General features: G+C 42.6%; 1 protein-coding gene across 1 annotated transcript in view; it reads right to left on the reverse strand.

The window, feature by feature from the left end:
• The window catches only part of Dip-C (dipeptidase C), a 301,266-nt gene that overhangs the window by 262,432 nt on the left and 17,566 nt on the right, over positions 1-21,268 (reverse strand). The window lies entirely within an intron of this gene.

The raw sequence follows: 21,268 nt of genomic DNA on the forward strand, positions 1-21,268 counted from the left end.
GGAGCTCCAGATGCCAATGCAATGTAGGGCAATAATAATTCCCTCGTTGTCGCTAAGAAATCCAACCAAATTAATGAATGGGGACTCACTCCCTGTGAATTAATTTAGAGTTTTTTAGAGTTGTAAGACAGAAGAGCTGCTGACAGGGAAATCAAATGGAACGTGGCAGGTGCAACTTTATCCGCACATGAGCTCAAATGTGCTCCGCCGATTGGAAAGTCGCTGATGGGTGAAAAGCTTTGAGGAGCCCGCAAACACTCAGGTGAAAGTATTTACACCATGTATTTGTACGCCAGAGGGATGGCACTTCTCCGAGCAAAATATCACAAAAAATTGATGGAGTTCGTGGCAAGAGGCAGACGCGCTTCCTAGTTTCTAAACATGGTCGGCCAGAGAATTTAACATGATGTTATGGTAAGAAGTGCGACGAATTAATGCGTTTATTTCCCTTATGCAGTCTGCATATGCCCTGAATCGACTTCCCGGCGACGGAATATTCGACTTCCTGGATTTTCCGTAGATCAACTTCCTTTTTTTCCGTGAGAATAAAATTTATGGAGAGGCTGGATGCCCAGATGCCGAATGCACCGAACCGTATCAAGAGCCAGCTTAATGAACTGAGGGCAAATAAACCGTCGGAAAATGGCGAATCCAAAGCTCAGACATGAGTGGAGTCTCGGGCGGTTTTTCGTCAAGGAAAAGTTTTATTCGTAGAAGTCGATTATCCGCCGTAGCCTTTCCCTCCACCCCATATCAAGAGCAGAGCATCTACGAATCCCTATAATTAGTAAGTTAAGATTTCAAAAGCTTCGCCGTCAACCTCCTGATGTAAAGTGACATTAAATCTCATATATCTAGTGCACCTTTAAATCTGCACAGTACCCTGGGAAACCCCAAAGGATAGTCTGGGAGCTGGCGTTTGGACAACATCCTATAACTACGTGATTTTGGATAAATGTGAATTGCAGCTAAAAAAATTAGTTGCTGAAAGTACGGTTTTTCCATTACAGCAGCAGGTACCTCCACTAGGTTCGTTAATTAGCGAAAATGGGATAGAAAAAATACAAACTTGCTCCAAGCTAATAAATAAATTAAATTTACGCGTCATGACCTGTTCGATGTTATGAAATGGCAATGATTTTACATCGTTATTTCGTACGGATAATGATTTTACAGGAAATTCAAGCTTGATAAAGCAATTTATTAGCTGGCAGAATTGGCAAAATAACTATACACACCCGGGAAAAAACAAACACAAAAACCACCAAATTAATCGGCATCCACACAATAGCCCGGAACCGCCCGAAAGGACGTGTGTAGAGGCTCCCATCCTAATTCTTCCAATAGTGCCGTGACACTGCTACCATGTTCATAACAACTTTTCACAAACCTAGCCAATCTACTCGCTCTAGTTCCAAAGCTAGCTCTGCCTGGTGAGGATCCCATAAACCTGCAGTCCGAGCATATTCTAGGTGGCTCATTGACCCTCCCATAACAATTTCCAGGTATCCTTTTCATGAATCCTAACTTTTCATTTCCCATTCCATACATTTCACAAATGTGTTTTTCCTAGGACTTATCCTTATTTATCGTTAAGTATCGCTATCGCTAAGTATTTAACGATTCTACGTTTATCATGTTGGTTCCCTGTATGGTGTAAGTGTTTTCGGGTAAAATACTTCTCCTCTAAAAATGTATCAAAACACATTCATTCAAATTTAATTCTACCTCCCATGTCAATTACCAAGATAAAACCTGTGTATGCATAGTGGCTAATACATATATTAGCACGGATGTAAGTTTAAATGGGTTTTACATGACTGTGTGGTTGAGCATTGCCATGTTTCTGCTTTTTTTCATGTGGTTGCATTCGAATGCACGGGTGGTTGCGGCGGCTTGGGGGGAATTGCGTAGATATAGAAACCTGAATTTGCGGCCAGACGAAAATAACCGGCCACCAAATTATATCTTCTATTCACACATGTTATCCGACAAGCTATCGCTGGGGTGTGTGGCGGGGGGTGATTCCACACCGGGCATGCAACATCAAAATAAAATGTTGTTTTTTTGTGTTATTAACTTACAAAAGGCAAAATAATTGAAATAACTGGAATAACTGTTACAATAGCTAATTTGTATCACGGCGTGCATTAAAAATAAGAGAGCTATGTGAGTCCCTAGCATACTTACTCAGAACTTCGAGGATCATCAAGGATCTGCTGGGAACTAATTTTCCTGGTATATTTGCCTTTCCTCCAACTGACCTCAAGTCGAAAAGAAACGGACATAAGAGAGTTGCTTTCCTCGTGGGGAAAACCAGGATATTATTTCAAGGAGACAAAGCCACAGAAGTCTTTAAAGGCACCACTTCATTGGGGGATTTCAGGGAGTTGGGGGCCAAGTACCTTTACGACCCACTCGGGGGAAGGGCAATTCAGAAAATGACTGGACGGGTAAGTTTAAGCGCGTGATTGGAACCTTTGCTAGACTCTTTTGTATAAGCAAGGGTTAATGGGCAAGCGAGAAGGTTATACCAATAAAGTGGAAGTAGCGTTTAGGGTTTACCTGTAAAAGACGCAGAAAAATCCAAAATATTTTGACTAAGACATTGCAGTTCCATAATTGGCCCAGGGTACAGGAAACACTTATTTCGAGACCCTTCGAGTGACCAACAGTGCTCTTATTTTGGACAAAACATGACGCAGAGAAGAGATATAGTGCGTGCTGTGAATATCTGACGTGGATACATTTCATTCCCTTCACTTTCGAATTTTCAACTTTCACATAAGTTATATATATATATATATAGTATATATATATATATTATATATATATAGTATATATATATATTATATATATACATATATATATATATATATATATATATATATATATATATACTCATATATACAGAAACAGATATAAGGAAAAGGGATAGGAACACATATAAAGGACGAACACAATAGAGGTGGGGAAGGCGGAATCGAACGGATCACAAGAGTAAAAATATTTCCTCAACCGGGACTCGAACACCGGATCTTTCCACTTGCCGGGCGGATGCTCTTAACCACTTGAGCTATCGAGGATAGTCAATTTACCCTGAGATCCGTGGGTCTAATATGTCGCCAAGCGCCCCGATTCTTTCAGCCAAGAGATGGCGTCAGGGGGCTGTTTCACCCACCAAAGGAGAAATAGACAATACACAAGGAAAGGAAAGGACAGTGGGTTAGAATTCATACAACATCATACAGGAAAAGAACAGTGCGTTTCGTGGCACGCATAGCCAGAAGAAAGAGATGAGCCACATTGAATTCTAACCCACTTTGTATGAATTCTAACCCACTGTCCCTTTCCTTTCCTTGTGTATTGTCTATTTCTCCTTTGGTGGGTGAAACAGCCCCCTGACGCCATCTCTTGGCTGAAAGAATCGGGGCGCTTGGCGACATATTAGACCCACGGATCTCAGGGTAAATTGACTATCCTCGATAGCTCAAGTGGTTAAGAGCATCCGCCCCGGCAAGTGGAAAGATCCGGTGTTCGAGTCCCGGTTGAGGAAATATTTTTACTCTTGTGATCCGTTCGATTCCGCCTTCCCCCACCTCTATTGTGTTCGTCCTTTATATGTGTTCCTATCCCTTTTCCTTATATCTGTTTCTGTATATATGAGTATTTATTCGCCGTTTGGCGGGATTTCGTGTTTGAATGTATATATATATATATATATATATATATATATATATATATATATAATATATATATTATTATTATATATATTTGTTATTATATATATTATATTATATATATTATATTATATATATTATTATTATTATTTATATTTGAATATATATATATATATATATATATATATATATATATATATATATATATATATATATATATATAACCATAAACACAGTAATCAACCCGAAGGTCGGTTTAGTAGGTGATGGTAGAGTTCACCCAGTACTAAGCACTATACGGCGTGTGAAATTCACACATCAGGGTAGGGGGGGCAGTTCCTTTCCCTGTGCCGGTTATGGTTTCCCAGGAAGACCTGGTACCCAAAAAAGTCGCATAGCTTGGGTGGAGTTTGCCATGTTTTGTTTGCGGATGGTATAAATTTCTGGCTTTTACATGCGGTTTTCTTAATTACGGATAGTGTCCTAACACCCCCCGCCACACGTCCTTGCGGCGGCTTGCGGGGTATTAAGTAGATGTAGATGTAGAGTTGCAGGTGCCCAGAGAGGCTTGTCCAGGAATCGAACCCGGACCCTCCGGTCAGTAGACCAACGCTCTACCCCTGAACTAACGCGACCCACATATACATATATATATATATATATATATATACAGAAACAGATATAAGGAAAAGGGATAGGAACACATATAAAGGACGAACACAATAGAGGTGGGGAAGGCGGAATCGAACGGATCACAAGAGTAAAAATATTTCCTCAACCGGGACTCGAACACCGGATCTTTCCACTTGCCGGGCGGATGCTCTTAACCACTTGAGCTATCGAGGATAGTCAATTTACCCTGAGATCCGTGGGTCTAATATGTCGCCAAGCGCCCCGATTTTTTCAGCCAAGAGATGGCGTCAGGGGGCTGTTTCACCCACCAAAGGAGAAATAGACAATACACAAGGAATGGAAAGGACAGTGGGTTAGAATTCATACAACATCATAGAGGAAAGGAACAGTGCGTTTCGTGGCACGCATAGCCAGAAGAAAGAGATGAGCCACATTGGCCAAATACACATTCAAACACGAAATCCCGCCAAACGGCGAATAAATACTCATATATACAGAAACAGATATAAGGAAAAGGGATAGGAACACATATAAAGGACGAACACAATAGAGGTGGGGAAGGCGGAATCGAACGGATCACAAGAGTAAAAATATTTCCTCAACCGGGACTCGAACACCGGATCTTTCCACTTGCCGGGCGGATGCTCTTAACCACTTGAGCATCTGAGCCACTGTCCTTTCCATTCCTTGTGTATTGTCTATTTCTCCTTTGGTGGGTGAAACAGCCCCCTGACGCCATCTCTTGGCTGAAAAAATCGGGGCGCTTGGCGACATATTAGACCCACGGATCTCAGGGTAAATTGACTATCCTCGATAGCTCAAGTGGTTAAGAGCATCCGCCCGGCAAGTGGAAAGATCCGGTGTTCGAGTCCCGGTTGAGGAAATATTTTTACTCTTGTGATCCGTTCGATTCCGCCTTCCCCACCTCTATTGTGTTCGTCCTTTATATGTGTTCCTATCCCTTTTCCTTATATCTGTTTCTGTATATATGAGTATTTATTCGCCGTTTGGCGGGATTTCGTGTTTGAATGTATATATATATATATATACATATATATATATATATACATATATATATATATATATATATATATATATATATATATATATATATATATATATATATATAGGGTAGAGCGTTGGTCTACTGACCGGAGGGCCCGGGTTGGATTCCTGGACAAGCCCCTCTGGGCACCGGCAACTCTACATCTACATCTACTTAATACCCCGCAAGCCGCCGCAAGGATCAAACAATGGGAACCGATGACACTTTGGGAACAACCCGATGTGACTTAAACTACATTACAGCTGACGCCACCAAAAACGACATCACCGAGCGCCCCTTCACCCAATCCCTTATATACCCTACCCGCTGAACATTCCTTTCCAATCAGCATTTTCAACCCTTTCCAAACATGGCAGGGTTGCTCTCAGAGCAAGGAGGTACTACTACGTGGATGAGCTTCTTCGCAGCCTTGGCAGACCCGCAATAGAGGGATCCCAGGTCCACCCCTCCCCTTCTGCACGGGGCCTAGTTTTAGGACGCGCAATTTCCGCGGAAATCCGACCGCTTATCGAGGCGATCGATTCGCTAGCTCTCACGCACGGAGGCGTTCTGTGGGGCGGCGTGGAATGGGGAGGGTTGACGGGAACGCCCTCGTCACCTGTCTTCGTTCCCCGCGGGCGGCACGGGGATTCCCCCCCTCACCTAAGCACCCACCCCTTCGGCACCCGGCGCCGATGAGAAGAAATGAGAGCGTAAAAATGTGGGATTAATGACGATGCGGCCGTGGAATTAAAATCACCCGGACGACCCACGCACGAGGGCCCCCGGAGCTGGAAGGGGACAAGACGGCGGGGAGGGAAGGCGGTTGAAAACAACGAGAGGGAAAACAGCAACAACGTGAAAGCATAAACCCCGCGTTGAGAGGATGGGAATGGAATGGGGGAGGGCGAGTAGGCTCCATCGGAGCGGCCCTCGCACCTGCTGCGTCCGCCGCCTCCGACCCCACCCCCTCCACCACGGCCCGTCTCTCCATTCCCCGGCGCCCTCTCTCCCACCTCCTCCTCCGACCACCCTCCCACTTCCTCTCTCCGGGCCAGGTCGAGCCTCCATCTCTCCCCCTCCCCACACCTCCCTCTCCGGGCCCTCCCTCCCTGCCCGTGTCTCAAGGTTAGCCTTGGGTTTGTTTGGGTGAATGCTCGGCCAGTAATGCATATAGGGAGGGATCTCCGAGGGAGCGAAGGCGGGGGGGGGGGTTATACTGAGGAAAAAGGGGTAGGGCATGGCCAGCGACTTTGAGGAGGGGAGCCGCGGGAACAAGGAGGGTGTCGGGGGAGGTGGGCAGAGGAGGGTGAAGGAAGGTGAGTGAGAGAAGGGGATGGGGGAGGAGGGCCTGTGAAAGGGTTTGCTATGGGGGAGGGAGAGGATGAACGGGGAGGTGGTGAATTGTTAGTGCAGGCGCGTATCACCGCGGTTGGAGAGCCGAAGCGGGAAGGGGGTGATGTACCGTATTAATCCTGAAGGGGAGGTATACCTCCCCCCTCCGATCCGCAGTCATGGGAATGTTTTCAGACATCCTCAAATTCGTGAGTCGCTGGAATTCGCTTCGCCATTACGTACCCCTCCAGCCCTCCACTGCCTTTCGTCACCGGCAGGCGAGGGGTGGAAATGATTTCCTCCACCCTACTTCTCTCGACGGTAAATGCGATATTGCGAGTTAACAAATCACATGAATTGCTTACTATTAAGCAGAACTGAAGAAATAATGAAGAGATTGGTGGCAAGGAGTGAATTCATCATGCTTATTTACACCTACACTACCGCAAGTCTGTGTGACAATAGCAGGGGGTGATTTCACACAAGTATAAATCATCAAAATTAAATATTTCTTTATTACTGATTACTAATGGAGAAGTTACATTATTCATATGATGGAAAACATTTTTATAAGGTCTAATAGTCACAAAGATTTCTAAATTTAAAATAATGTAAGACGAATTGCTGTTAAGGGTAAGTGCCTACACATAGTAGCACTTCGTGAACGAACAGTATTCCGTTAAATTTGATAGTTTAAACTTCTATTTTGCGAACAATCTGAATCACAGAATAAATAAACGGTATTTTTTCACACAGAAATTTTCTATTACTATCGGTTTCGACGCATATTGGAATGGAATACCTGACGATGTTGCCTATGCGTCGACTCCGGTAGCATCATAAAGTGTTGGTGGGAAAAATTACCAAGTTTATCCATTCAGTGAAACAGTATTCCTTTTTACGTTAATTCTATAGGATCACTAGCAAGAAGCGAGCACACGTTCCCTCGTTATACAGATAAAAAATCTACATGGACTCAACACTACCTCATAGATACAGAAAAGGCATTTCCAAAATTGCTGGAAAGCTGAATTTGGTGTGAAGAAATGCCGGGTGCCACGAAATGGCGATAATACTCAATAAGTCCATAAAATCGTCCTGTGTTTAAGTAAAGAAACGTTTTTCTTTTTTTAAAGGAAGAGTGCAAGAAAATATTTGATGAATATTTTGCAACACATCAACATATTCTTTCAACGTGGAGATAGCAATATAAATGTGTACTTGAACTCCAAGGATCAAATATCTTAGGTGTACGTAATGGTTGACTAATATTCGGAACACGAAAAGACTGCGACGCCATCATTATTTATAAACGCACGTTTTAGAAAAACGTGTTAAACGAGCAATGCATTACAAAGCACACAAAATTTACTCCCGAAAAGTTCACAGGCCTGTTCTGTTTATCTTCAAGCAACTGGTTTTTATCTGGGGAATAAGCCGCTCACCGGATGGCGTTTACATGACATCATGTTCCTGCGTGTATCAGGAATATAAATATTAGAATGGATAGATTTAAACTGCCGTTTTTTTCCTTTAACCATTAGAGATCAAAATAGATATGACAGCCATTGCGAAGGAGATAATCAGCATTGACAGTGTGTATATTTTGTCAATGTCCAGCATGTTATTTTTTTATTTAATAAACCCATCTATTTTACAGTTCTCCCGCTGGATATGGATATACGCATCCGGTTAATGAATATTGCTGCATTCCCTCTATTGTTGCGTTACCTTCTTTCGTGAGATAAACTTTGTTCCATCTAACTAAAATTTGAGCAGAGTTGTCTTGATTGGCATTGTGCATGCTTGGCTGGTGACCTCACACGTCCCGCCACATACTCTGTAGTTGGCTTGCGGCGTATAATGTATGGCATATGTAGATAGATGAAGCTAGTACCTGCCCGCTTTATCCGTCTGCAAAGAAACATACTCATCTAAAAAGAATTTACCTCGCATCTATCGAAAGTATCAACTTCTAGCCACGGCCTAACGGGAGAATTTATTCAAGCCGGAGAGGAGTGAAAACATCAATATTATTCTCCTTCGCATCCCTCCGACTTGTGACTTAGCGCAGCATTCCAAACCTTAAAAAGGGAGAGAGAGGCCGGCGGAAATAGGAGGTGGCAACTGTTGGGGTTTTGAAATGTCGGGGGAGGCCACACGGAGGGAAAGACGACGGAGGGGATATGCGGAGGAGGAGGGAAGGCGCGGCGACGTGGGACGTATGGCAGGATGTGACCCTTCCGCTTGTCGGCCATGGTATCTCCCGAGGGAGGAGGAGACCCCAGGCCAGACCCTCGCCCTCCCGTCCAAATCGCATCCCCGCACAAGATAGCAACGACGAGGAGCAAGCAAAAACTCTCTTGTTTACCCTTTTTTCCCCCCACCCACAGGACACCTGAGCGAAACGCCGCGTGCATGCGAGGCCGCTCGACGGCTTGGGAGGATTTACACGCACGGAGACGCGCCGGCGAGCCGCTGCGGCTGACTGGCTGGCCTTACCACGCATTCCCGATCCTTGCCCGCGTCGAAATACCTAATTTACCCTCTCAGCATGTGTTGGAGGTGGGCGCCGAGCGTCGACCTTCGCTTTTAATTCACGATTCCCTCATGAACTTTCCACTCGATCCTCGAGAACAGTCCCCGCGCGGGGTTTCCCGTGAGAAAATTTCCTCGTCCCACCTCCAAAGGGCCTGAAGGTTTCAAAATCATTACCTAAATATTTGTATGCACCCAAGTCAGGCGCGAAATTCTACATTTATATCTACATGGTCCTTGCTCTAGCACTGTCACCAACAGTCAAGTACTCGTTCTCCCCGCGTGTGATGCGCAATCATAACTATATTGAGCCCGATCAGCCGAATGTATTTACTTAAAGACAAACATTAAGTGATTTATACAGTTATTGCACGATGTACATAGGCATATATGTGTTTAGGTGTTCATGTAAATGAGCTAAAACATTCAAGTTCACGTATGAATTAATAGTTGTGCATGCATGGCTGGTGCCCCAGCAACCCCGCTACACGCCCTTACGGGGAATTATGTAGACGTAGATGTATTGTACGCATTTAGAATGCCTGGTAGGAGCTGATACAACACCAGGCATACAACATCAAGGTTCAGGGTTTCTCATTAAGGGTTACCAATAAATATGCTAAATAAAACTGATAAAAGTGGAAATAATTTTGGAAACAGCTACCTGCACTACTGTATCAAAACATAAACTATTTATCTACGCTTGTGAGACGATATGCTATCAACTTGAAGAGCAATAATAAGGGTTAGATTAAATAATGACAACGTACAATGCTATTTAAAAAAATGACCTAATGAAATCGTCTGCAGTATTGATCCCTTATAATTCGTGGGAAAAATTAAATGTTGAATCTTTTGATTCCACACTTGATCTCTCCGATCTAACATACATAACTTCCCCTTCTGTAGTAAAAGCAGTTGTATTCCCTGTGCCACACACCCTGGCGGTGGCTTGCAGGGTACTAAAATAACTGAAATGCAGGAATTACATGGACCCGCACGTGTAACTGCAGCTCTAGTGAATTTCCTAGCTCCTCCTAGATCCGAGTGGGAGGATTAACTATCGCCATTCACCACCGGGGGTAAATCCAGCGCTTTTACTTTCGGAGCAAACACCTTTATTGACGCTGACAATGGAGAAAGACAATGAGATGAGCAGAGGAGAGCCGACGTCCATTCTTCGACTGGATCAAATAATCTGGGACCGGTTCCGAAGTTTAAATCCATAAATACAGGCATGCGGCTCCGCGAACGACAAATGTCGCACGTGCCTAGAAAACTAAAGCATCTTCATCGTCGAAGAAAGAGATAGGAAGGGAGGTCACTTTTTCGCTCCGTCGGCGAGTGTCTCCCCTGACTGTCCCACCATCCTTCTTTCTTCCTCCTCCTCCCTCCCACCAACCCGCCAGAGAAAAACGCGGCAATACGCACACCCGACCCCCTCTGCCCCGTTGCATGCCCTCCCCTTCCCGGAACGGAGGAAATTCGAAGCGGAAAAAATATACACAAAACGGACACCGCGGCGGCGGAGGGGAAAATGCGAATTTCCACCCACAAGCACCCCTCTTCTCCCTCCTCCCGCCTCTCATTTCGTTTCATGTCGCCCTCATCATCACTCGCTCATATCATTCGCCTAATTGCAACGCGGGAAGAGAGAGGGGGAAGCGGGGGAGGGGGAAGGAGTAAAAGGAAATGAGAGCACGGGAGATGGCAGACGGACGGACGGAACGGTGAGGCGCTTTCAGCCGCCCCTATCCCTCCTCTCCCTCCCTTCGCGACGCACCCAACACACGCACGCGCACACAAACACGCTGCTCCCGCCGAGCAAGCAAGATGGGCTCGCATAAAGCGTGTACCAGAGGATTTGATGTAATAAAAGTCGCGGTTCTTTTCGCGGAGCGGATGGAGAGCGGTAATTGGTCTCGGAAGCCGCGGCCGTTCAACCGACTCCGGAGCTGGAGGAGGAGGATGTTGGAGGGAGGGAGATGGAAGAGGAGTGAGGAGAAGAGAGGAGCGGGTGCGGAGGAGAGGGAAGTGGGTGGAGGGATGAAGTGCACACAGGAATTCTGCCGTGGAAAGAGGTGGTTAGCGGTGGGGCGAGAAGTACAGAAAGGGATCGCCCCCCGGGGGCGGGGACTGGCTGGCAGAATGGGCGGGAGGTGGGAGGGTGGGTGGGATCCGTCTGCAGGAGGGGGAGGGAAAGAGTGTGAGAGGGAGGTCGGCAAGAGAGAGAGAGAGTTCTCCTTCGGAGGGGGGTGGGGGGGGGTCCGGGAGGGTCCGCTGGGAGAGTCTTGTTTATTGTGAGCGGAATGCGACCGCTGACTGGAAGGCGGCTACTCTCCGAAGGCCATTTTGTTTAAGAAGACGGCAGATCAATGGTCTCTGGAAAGGAGAGAGAGGATGAGTGCGTGGAGAGGGATTTTTTTTGGGAAGGAACCGAAGGAAGTGTATATCCAGAACCAAATGGATGGCTGTAAGGAATTTTATGACCGGAATTTTGTTTCCCTCGAACGTTTTCCTTGCACGCTCCCCGCCTTCTCAGAAGCGTGCTATCCGTAAGACTCACAGGAGCGCGTCTACTCCGAAACAAACACTTCCAATGCCCAGGCGGATCCCGCTTTAACGCCAAATATTGGTCGACCACACCGACATCATTTTTTCGCAAGCATTTTTTATTTTCAGCAATGACCCGGTGTAAGTTCACTTAACAAACCAGGGACAAGGCATTCCGCTGAATTGCGATTGTCGTCGGAAAGCGAACTACTGGAGACAGAGAACGAAATCCATGGAATTCCAATCGAGAGAGATTTTATTGATTTTCGTCATTGGACCGCAGATTGGCTGATAAATCAAAAACTTGAAAGCATATTCAGCCACAGACTAAGGGTTATAAGCGAGTCAGGCAGCCGTTACCTTTATAGGATGGAAGGGTCAATTCAGGAAATACCACGAGGAAGAGTGAAGCTCGCTTCCACTATATCGAGGTTTCTGGAAGGTGAATTAAGCTTTAACGTCAGGCCACGGCGGTGAAGCTATTGCATTCAGATCGCCATCACTCTCTCGCTCCTCACGTGCACTATAGTATTTTACAGTCCTTCCACACGGAAAAACGATGACAATTGCTCGCTTTTGAAAGGTAATTCACGCCAAAATGATAAAAACGTGAGTTATGAACCAAAATACGAAACTCGTTTGCATCTCCACCGCTAACTACGTACTGTTGCGTAAGAAGTTTCAAGACGGGAATGCGAAGCGTGATGCGAGTAAGATCAAGATAGAAAACTTTAATTGCCAAAGAAAATGTAAATGGCTGTTTAGAAATTAAATGAGATAAAATTGAACAAACCCTCACAAAAAATTGTTGAAACTCTGCATAATAATGATAAAGTGGATGGATTTTGGGAGTGGCAAGAGCCGTATCTATTATGAATTTTGCAGTTAAAAACCGACATATTAACTGCGTGTAAATTCATCACCCGATTAATTAATCGTGTGGCAACAGTTAGGGCGAGTATGATATTTATTGTGACACTTAATCATCTAGATATGGTACCCTGGAAGTCACCCCTAGGGCGAGTGGTGGGGGTGATTCAGCAACGTGCAGCAACCATAAAAATGTTGAAACTTAAAAGTTAGTCACTGATTAAAAAATTATATAATTCCAACTATGTCAAATATTTACATTCGGCAGCTTATATACACTACATTAACCTGCGTTTAGACCTGGATTATACTTAAACGACACAAGCTGCTACACATAATAAAAGTTACACTATAACACAATCTTGCTGAAGATTTGCATTCCTGGGAAGACATATAGGTACAGTGCTTTAAAGGAGAACGATTTACGACTATTTTCGTCCATTCAAAAGTTACTTTTTCTCCATGCTCGAAATAAAACATTTTAGAGCAAGAAGAGCCAATTAGGAGACGTAAATCAGTCCAGTAATTTTGTACGCATGACATTCTCGTGTGGTAATTCACCCTGCGCGAGGACCCAAATCCTCGCCACGCTAACTAGCACTGAATGCAAATCACTATTCATAGTAGAGATGAAGCCATCCGTTCACTTCAGCAGGAATGAGAGCGGTGCAGACAAGAGACGTCTGTGAAGAGGCTTGGGGTGCTCGCTTCCCCAACGGAATGGTGGGTGGACTAGTAGTGTCTGCTGTCCTTCTAATCTAGAGCTATGATGGGAAGCATCCGGTTCTGCGATAACGCTCGTCCCGACCCCATGTTTGGAAGCTTTCCGCTCCCAGCGCCTTTTTTGTTAAGACAAGGATAGGAAATGGGGGGCCCTGTATTTTGAGAATTATTTCAACCACGTCCCTGTCAAAAAAACCTATCGAAATATATTATATCTTTACAACTAATTACGTCGAACCTGGAAAGAGATTAAACGGAGCTTCCACGATTTATCGAGCGTGCATTACCGTGCCATGTGATCTCATTTTACATTCCCATTCACTCGCGTAAGAGTGCGTGGACTGTTTAAAACTCTTTAACAAAAAAATAACCGAGCCATGCTATTTGAAACTTCTCTACCAACTGGACGAACTCAGCGAGAACAGTGGCAGGCGAACACTTTAACTCCTGGAGACGTGATTGGTACGTCATAAATACCCTAAGGATTTTTACAGTGTGGTCCCTTTGAGCACTGCAAGACCGCTCATCAAGCAGCCTTGCAGTGTGCTCTATTACATCATTAATATTGGCTTGTTATAAAAGCTATCTATGTACAGGTGAAATAGGGAATTTAATGGGAGGAAACAAATAGCTAGCATTTGCAAAGCAGAAATTAGGAATTTTTGTACTCTGCCCGATCGTGCTAAAAGTCAATCAATGGTGAAGTTGATCATTTGACTACATTTTTCGGGACGTCTAGTTCGGGATATTCACCACACAACTACAGTAATATCTAAGCACGTTACATGCCTCATACTTCAATATAATAAAATCTAATATATATATATATATACACATTCAAACACGAAATCCCGCCAAACGGCGAACAAATAAGTTTCCATATAAATGAGTATATATATATATATTATATATATATACATATATATATATTTATATTTATATAAATATATCTTCGAAATGGAACGCTCTTCGGCGACGCACAAATATATAAAAACACAGTAGATTTTTAGAATATAGAGACACAAAGAAAGGACACTCACAATTTGTTATTTTACGTTTCGACAGCTCGGCTGTCGTCTTCAGAAAAATCTACATCTGTGTTTATATATATATATATATATATATATATATATATATATATATATATATATATATATATGTATATATACGGAACGATCGTCATTGACGATGTCAGTACTAAGCCAGACGGCGTGTGAAAGTCACACATTCACACATCAGGGTAGGGGGGCCAGTTCCTTTCCCTGCGCCGGTTATGGTTTCCCAGGAAGATCTGGTACCCGAAAAATCACAAAGCTTGGGTGGAGCTGCAAGTGCCAAGAGTGCCTTGCCCGGGAATCGAACATTTTCCATACGTACACACATCGGTAAACGATCATCCCGGATGATTCAAGTCGGCGCACGCATTATCAACATTAAGTATTACTTGAAGGAATAAGGACGATTTAAGAAATTGCAAATTTCAAACGATCAGTAATACAGGCGGGCTTTACGTGCACGCAGATTAAAAATCATTGAGGTTCAACTACACTCTTGTGAGACGAGGTGCTGGTAATGTTTGTTATTATAGGAAACGTAGTTCAAACAACGGGTATTAACTAGACGCATACGCCATAACCTCGCAGGTTATGGCGCAGACGTATACATGTATGAATGCCTTGTAGTCCCGAAGGAATCTATCAACCAATCGTTGAGTTACTCAGGAGCAATTGTAATTTAAGAGCCGTCTCGTCGGTGAGCCCGGAGATGGTTGAAATGGAGAAGACACCATTGGAGACGAGGTACCGGCCAGGAATGATCCTCTCGGAATAGTATCAGGATCAATGATTACCCGGCACGCAGAATCATGGGCGGCGACCCGGCGCCTCCTGAAAGCTCAACGGTAATCGTTGGCCTGGCGACTCATCAAGGGCACCTGAGATTCTATTCACGGCCGGGAACCGAGACTTCGGAGAAGCTAAACAAAGAGCCCGTTCAAGACGCGCAGGAAGGAGCTTAGTTCTCGATTTATTTATTCTGCCGATGCCGATGATAGGAGATTCGGCGCCAAGAATGGCAGTCGGGGGAAAAAAAATACCCTTGAATCGGGAGAGCTAGGTAATATGGCAACCAATCGAGGGATATACTCCAAAGAAAATCACGAACTCAATACTGAGATATAAAATATGCCATCGCACGAACTGACATACCAAATTAACTTCAAAAAGAGAGAAGCAGAGAAAGAGAGAGATGCACATAAGATACACCTACGTCGCCGCTCTCGAAGAGGCTAAGTCACTTTGCAATTCAATGACCCTATCAGAATGGACGCGTAGCTCGTATTGCAAAATGCGCCTTAGTCATGTGATTAAAATACTGAGATTTGTTATTACGTTTGTTTTACACGCACCACCACAAAACATTTCTCGGTTATAAATAGGTCTCTTTGCACGCCGTGAGTCGTCTCCAAATAAGGAGCGTCAGCGGTACAAGCATGTTGTACGCACACCTCCATTACTCAGGTCACAGGAATTTTATCACGCAAACTAACTCGAACTCCTTCCATTTCTGTCTCCCTTGGTACCTAGCCAAATGGGTAATTGTTGTAGGGAGAGAAGTGCACAAATGCGCTGTTTATGGCATTAAAATTGAATGTTTTGGAATACATAATTAATGACTGGTTTTATAAGAGTTACCCTCTATCGGAAGATTTAGACCTTGAACACTCTGACGGAAACGTATCATCTCAATTGAGAACGTTGTTTGGTGCGTTGATCAACAAAAGAATGACCTTTTGTTTACACATAAAATTTAATAATCCAGTCAAACCCATGGTCAACAACGAACGTTAAAATTAATTTTCAAGATCAAGTTTTCTATATATTCTCTCCGAATATTCTAACGGCTCTATTTCAAACCGAAAATACTGAATCAAATGCAATGTATACCACGAGCCATTTAAGTACCATTTAAATTTGTGATCTTTATCTTTGGCAACGTTTCGCTTCTTTTAACCGGTGCGAAACCGTAAGACCACGGAGCGAGCATAAGACTCGCCAGAGCAATCTATATGTAAAGCCACGTCAACTTTTTTTTCCATTTAGAGGAGGATGTTAAAAATAAGGATCTTAATCGGGGAGTGGGGGGGCTGGGAGTAATGGGTACATTTTCATTTTCCAGATATTTTAATGCGCCACGGGGTGCGGAAGCATTATTATTAACCATGACGACAATCTCCCAAGGACGCGTTGCGGGTCAAACCCCCCTCAACCTCGCGACTCTCTCGGTGGGGGAGGGGACGGAAGTTTGTGCGGGGCGATCGCAAAACGAAAAAAAAAGATATTCAGAGCCGGCTGTGTGCTCGAGCTAGCGGAAACGCGGGAGGCAGGAACCGATTCACCGACGAACGCTCAAGCTCGGGAGTACGCGCATTATTCGAATAAGGAGTTCGTTAACGTGTGTGATCCTGCCCTCTTGAAGAACGATGTAAGTTTGATACACGTAAGGATCACTAGTAAATCGTTTAGAGACGGAACAAAAATATGCCGCCCGAAAGCAAAGGTCCATGTCAACTTTTCCGAGCAGTTTTAAATATGAGAAATTAGTTTGACACCAGATGTCACCCCCACGCATCAGATTGTCGTGAAACGCGGAATGGTGTAGCGATCGCAAAAAGATTTTCGTTTTTGAGGGTTTGAAAATATTTTAGTTGGGTTCAGTACCGTTTAGCGCCATGCCTAATTTGTCACCGGGCATGCGAGTTTCCTTCATTTGATTGTTTTATTGACCGACCTAATGCTCGAACTAACATGCATATATCATAAACAGATGTACTACCCCACTACGGACTAAAAAAACACCATTGACTTCCTCTATACGACCTGTTGCGTCGCGATTTACGAGACTGGTGTAAATGTGCACATGCAGATGCCGAATAATGGCTTGAAAGAATAAAAAAAAAAGTTCAAATCCACACCTGTTGGATTGTGGTAGGATGACGAGAAGATATCTGACACGATATAGAACAGGATATATCTTCGGCCTACATTCTTAATTTTAACTTTGAAATGCTGTGGTAACTAACTGCTTCACTATTTATTCTCGAACTAATGAAATTTCACAAATCAAACTCCAGTTGACGACCTATATTAACGGAGCTATGATTGCCAAGAGGAGCCCCTGCTCCATCTTGCAATTCTATTTCCTGACTTCATGAGGCAATGAAGTCGAAATCAATTAAGTACCATTTTTTTCATTTAATATCCCCAGTAGGTACAATTGAAACTAAAAACAAAAGTCGTTACTCATTCAAATACTCGTTGAGCTGACGTGTTAAATAAACTTCATCCTCTATAAAGTGCTCACGTAACATAGTAAGTAATTATCCTTGCCGCTAAAGCGTAATTGTTCGGATGCGAACATTCAATTCAGTTACCCTTATACATTAAATAGTATTAATGTATAATCGTTAAAAAAACAGCGGCATGAAGGGAAAATGGTATTTATACAAGAAGGTAATTTAATAGTTCGAATTGATCAATTCGACTGTTGCAGCACCTCCGATTATTGAGCTTCCTCTGCAGAACAAATTTCTTATGGATACTTATTTTCAATAGGCAGGTAAAATTCGTATTCAAAACCGTTTGCCGTTTTGGCTACGCTAATAATCGAACGAGTGTTTCCACAAGCTAATAATTACCAAGATTGCATCTAATTAACGAAATCTCCAATTTAATTGCGTCACTTGGAAAACCCCAACTTCTCGCTATTAAATATATCTTCTACGGTGTGTGATATGAACAATTCCACCAGCCTACGCAGCGTAATGAAGCAAATGACGAGTGTCCATTATATGAACGGAAATACATGACGTTAGGCGGGAATCACTGTCAGAGGTGAGCTTAAATCTGATGATTTGCTTCCGATGCGGCATGGAGGACAAGGGGAAGGGGCATAACTGAGCGTAGATCCGGTGCTGCGAGCACCACACACACACTCACACACACGAGGACCGATAACGGCCATTCATTCCAGCGGACCATTCTATTTTAATGAAACATGCCATTTTGACTGGCGATTAAAACCTCTTCAAATTCGTTAACATTTATGAGACGTGAAAAATCGGTCATTTGCCTTTTTACCGTCTGGTAAGTCAGTCATTAACCTGGATTGCTAACACCAAGGGTTGCTTTGCCACTCTAACTTTATCACTGTAAATCATCTTTGAATTAGTTTTCAAAGAGGGTGTCGAGAATGCTCATAGTGTGGCAGCACGTGGATTCTTGAATTCTGCGAATATTATAAAATTTACCGTAAAAAATAACCTTCTTATATAAAAAGTAGCGAGAAATTTAGAGACAACCCATTAATGATGGTCACAATTTGGTGCGCAGAGTTAACCGGAGAGATTTTGCACGTGCATCAACGCAAAAATTGGGCAAATAACAAACCAGGTTCTGTATCAGATCTGCTAATAGTAAAAATAAATTCGTTTTCATTACATAGTAAAACTATAACCGCAAAAATTATGTAGAACCTGAAATTTGAGAATGAATTAAACCCATTTAAATGCAGTATTTGTGATTTTAGGATGATGCCTCAGGCGTCCCTTTGTGAACACTTATTGTTTTCCGTTGTGATAAAAGGGTAAAACAAGTAAACACTCACACATAGCTTAGTATACATGGTTTAAAAAGTGTTCCCCAGATAATAAATCTATTTAGTTTTTTTAACCTTTCACGTAAATTAAATTTTCATAGCGACGGTTCAGCAAAAATAATTATAAAAGTATTGATTGCAATATAAAAAATGAACACATGATAATTCCGTCGGATTCGGAAGAATTATTTTTGACAGTATTTTGCCCCCCACGACAGTGAAATAAACGAGGACATAATCGGTTTGAAAATTAACTGATACCTACAAAAACACCGTAGTAATATTCAACAAAACAGAGCTGTCACGGGGAAGAGCACTAATTATTGTCAATTTATCTTTTACAAAGAAAAAGGGACAAAAGAAGAAGATTCTGTTACGGAGGGGAACTTAATCTATCCTTTCTCTTACACATAAGTACGCAGTAATCCTGCTGATTTTTGTCAATTCAATTTTCTATGTTTAAGAAGCATAGTGATTATAATGCAAAAGTTATCGTAATAAAAACTATATTTTATACTTTACAATTTACATGATCCCTTCCTCTGATCATCATACATGCAGAAACAAGATGAAAGACTGGTTGGGAAAAGACACTCCATTGGAGTAGAATGATAATCGTGATTAGTTAATCAAAACAGCAAAAACTAAAGTCTTAGAAAATTGCCTACGCTGCATTGTTGCGTTGGATTTAGAACCGTGACTATAAAGAAATCATGAAGTAATACAAATAAAGGAATTGGTACGTCGTAGTTAACTTGAATGACAAATGTGTAGATTAGTGACAAGTATAAACTTAATTGCTAATACGAAGACTTTCGCACAAAAAATATGTAGTAAATATTTTTGGGTTGAAAGCCGCGACGAAGAATTTTGGCAAACAAACCAACTTACTTTCGCAATTTGGCATATTTCCAAGAAAGAGTAGATGATATTTTCAAATTTCATTGATCAAAGGGGAAAGGTTATCGTATGGTTTAATAACATATTCTTTTGCCTGCACTCCTACTACGAATACTCTGTATAATCTCCCTCCTATGCATTAGTAAATAGAGAAAAATATTAATTAGTAATTGATAATGATAGTTTTAGAGAACATTTGAATTCATAAACTCCAGAGTAATATATTACAAAAAGTAGATATCCATGCAATATTTTCTCACAATTAATAAACTATAGGCATGAGTAGTCATTTGATACAAATCATTGACGTAAATATTCAACTGCACATAAATTTAACCACTGAAGGATAAGGAAACACATTCTTTCTGGATTAGTGGACAGTAAAATAACAGCGCGAAGGAGAAAAAACGACAAAGAAAGTGCATTGATTTTTGTCACTCGTATAATCGAAGAACCAAAATTTTAAACAAATAAGCCTTAAAACCTTTCAAAAAGCCCTCGGGGTTTCAAACAGAGGCTTCAAAGTAAGTGAAATGATTATTAATACAACACCACCACAGCCATTAACCCGAAGGATGATCTGATGGGTGAGGATGATCCATTATATACAGTAAACATATCCTCGTACTGACAATAAGCCTTGGGACGCATGAAATGTCGTCAGGATTAGAGGGATGCTCATAGGAGGAACGGCAACCTGAAAATTTGGATGAGGTTGAGGGTGTTCAGGCTCACTCGGATTCAAACCAAAGTCTTAAGGCCGGTACCCAAATCCACTAGGCTACCAAGCCCATCAGAGCATTGATTATATTAAAATTAAGAAATTTTCCTGAGTGATTGAAGATGTTCACAGAGCTACAGGACAGTAATCATCTATAATTTAGGTATAATTCATTTTGCTTTTTTTATTTTCCTCGAGAGTTAACTGGTACATCATTCATCTAACACCATTACGATCGCTTATACTTTTGTTTATATGTCAGAGTCTCTGGTGTTTTAAACAATTTTGACAATGATAAATTTTCTAGGAGTCTGGAGGATCACTCAAAAATTCTCCATTCTATGCATACGTTTTCATCTACATACATATATGCTGTACCCTAACTCTCTCGCCCCAATTAAGAAGTTGAATAAATAAATTCCAGCCAGCGGTAATTTCAAACTCATGATGAGTGATACCTCTAAAGTTTTAGCCCTATTTATAACCTAGTTTTTTCCTATCTCCCTATTCAATTCTCTCCGTTGGACAGAACAGAATGAATGGAACGTGTTAATCTCAAGAGTACTACAAGATTTGGACGTGTTTTATGACCTATTATGTAAGAGCTCCGGATTA

The sequence above is a fragment of the Hetaerina americana genome, unplaced genomic scaffold (assembly GCF_022747635.1).
Source record: "Hetaerina americana unplaced genomic scaffold, ioHetAmer1.1.p SCAF_3, whole genome shotgun sequence".
Taxonomy (NCBI): domain Eukaryota; kingdom Metazoa; phylum Arthropoda; class Insecta; order Odonata; family Calopterygidae; genus Hetaerina; species Hetaerina americana.